A 2515-nucleotide genomic window follows, 5' to 3' on the forward strand; every position below is an offset into this window, starting at 1 on the left:
CTTACTGTCCAATGAACCTAACCAATAAACAATATCTGTTTAACATTACAACTACTAATAAATCTGGGAATGGATCTACTAGTAACATAACTGTGGAATTTCACTTAGGTAGGCCTATAACAAAATAAAATAATTTTCTATTTTCAAATGTGTTAGATTCAAAAATTTCAATCGTTCATCAAGAATCTACATATCACATGGACAACAACTGGAGTTTACAATTCCTTTTACCAGTAAGCATTATACACAATTCCATACACACAATAACCATTATATTGTTGATACAGGATTATCAAATATGTACTGGATCACTTGCTAATATTACAGTAACTTGTTGTACTGTTAGTCAACACAGCACTTGTTATTCATCAACAAACATATCCATTAGTAGTAGTGCTTATGATAACATTTCCATTATTGTTATTATAAATCTTCCATCAAGAGAGATACTGGATACTACTGTCATCTTATACTATCAAAATGGAGTAAAATTTTACAGCAACTCCGTCAGAATCAGTTAGTAGATAATGAAATTATTATTGCTTGTTATTATTATCAGGTACCAATGAACTTCGTCAACTTAAATTGGTTAATACTACAATCAATGGAATATGTCTTGAGTTCCATTTTGTCAATGGCAGTACAACTAACAATGTTTATATTCACATTACAGATTATGCTGATCCAATTTATCAACTGGTGTATTACAATATATCTCGTAATGATCAACTGAACTTTACTCAGTGCATCACTGACATACCAGCTGGTAATAACTTAACACTGTATGCATGTGAATCACTGGAGGAGTGTACTACTACTCCTGCTGCTGTATTAACTGGTATCAATATTAGCAAGAATACATTTTGTACTCCTGATAATAGCAAAAGTACACTTGATATTAGTGGCGAACCTACTGTAGTATCTGTGACAATACAAGTTTCATCAACAGTGTTTATAAATGATTCTATGCTATTGAAAAATCAAAATGAAGTACTTGTTTCTAGTGGTAAGCATTAATATCTATACATTCATTAATTCAATAGTTTAATACTGTATAGCATTATTGTTTGGTGTATCAGGATTATTCCTCATATTATCAGTAGTGATAAATGTTGTTACTTTAATTGTGTGCTACTACAAGAGGAAAGGGAAGGATAATCAAAGTAATACTAAGTTTCAATGACAGTTTCCTGTGATAAATTGTATTGTAGATTCACAAGTACAAGAACTATCATCACCAGTTGTTAATCCACAGTATGAGAACATGCCAGCCCCACAATCAGTACTATCATTGAAGGAATGTCCTGCTTATGGTGTTATTGAGGGAACTGGACTATAATGGTTTATTAACTTGAGACTTTGACACATTATGTGTGTTCATATAACTGTAATTATTCATAAGGTGTATAGGTGTATTCATAAGGTGTATTCATAAGGTGTATATACCTAGAATGTAATATTCTATGATATAAACAACTACTAATGGATAACTGAAACTTACTGTAGCAGTATCAATTGTTTTTTCTAAAACAAATACATTGTAGTTGTTTTCAGTTGTCATATGTATACATCAGACATTAATTGTCACTCCCATACACATTCTTCTTGCTCTGTGTATTGTGTCCCTTTATCATCACTAGATCTGTATAGGGTCTGCCTCAGTCTATTTTCAAAAGTACACCCAAAGGAAGTTTATTTAGGAAAGCCCACACCTTCAAGAATAATGGTTACTTTTGTGGCTCTAGTACTGTCTCAATTTCTGACTATTGCTGCTGGTATATCTACTTTACTATTTTTATTATTGTATGTTGTTCTTATAGGTATGTTCACTATTGTACCAGTAACACAATATGTTTATATCAATGATACTGTGACATTTGAATGTGCTACTAATGGGACTGAATATAGCATATTTTTTTTATTGGAGGAGTACCACCATCTTCACTAATATCTAAAATACTACCCAATGGTGTAAGGTTGATATCATTTAATCTAACAGCAACAAATGCATCAAATGGAACTGATGTTACCTGCAAAGCATTTAGTAATGATGGAAATGCTACTGCAACTGCTTATCTTTATGTTCAAGGTTAGTGAATACAAAAGCATATTTATGTTAATTATTATGCGTATTCCCCTGGTCCTCCTGATAGTGTCAGTAATTTAACAGGATATCAGTTAGATTCTTGTTGTATGTTTATCAGTTGGTATCCTCCATTCACACTACCAGGACTAACAGTACAGTATATAATCAGTGTAGGAACTGATCAACAGTACCTTAATGACTCTATCACTAACTACACTTACTGTCCAATGAACCTAACCAATAAACAATATCTGTTTAACATTACAACTACTAATAAAGCTGGGAATGGATCTACTAGTAACACAACTGTTGGATTCCAATCAGGTAGCCCTACACTGTAAAAACAAAAAGTTAAAATAACCCCAGGTGGATACTTTCACTAGTAAATTTAATAGTTATTGTAACCATTTTAGTGTTATCTTAACTACT

General features: G+C 32.0%; 1 long non-coding RNA gene across 1 annotated transcript; it reads left to right on the forward strand.

Annotated features, from left to right (window-relative positions):
• Nucleotides 1–6: 6 nt before the first annotated feature.
• LOC109588516 (uncharacterized) lies at nt 7–327 on the forward strand. Its single transcript, XR_002188212.1, has 3 exons — nt 7–108; nt 157–233; nt 288–327. It is a non-coding gene; the product is annotated as an uncharacterized LOC109588516 (long non-coding RNA).
• The last annotated feature ends 2188 nt before the right edge of the window (nt 328–2515 follow it).

This window comes from Amphimedon queenslandica, unplaced genomic scaffold (genome assembly GCF_000090795.2).
Source record: "Amphimedon queenslandica unplaced genomic scaffold, v1.1 AMPQUscaffold_12048, whole genome shotgun sequence".
NCBI lineage: Eukaryota > Metazoa > Porifera > Demospongiae > Haplosclerida > Niphatidae > Amphimedon > Amphimedon queenslandica.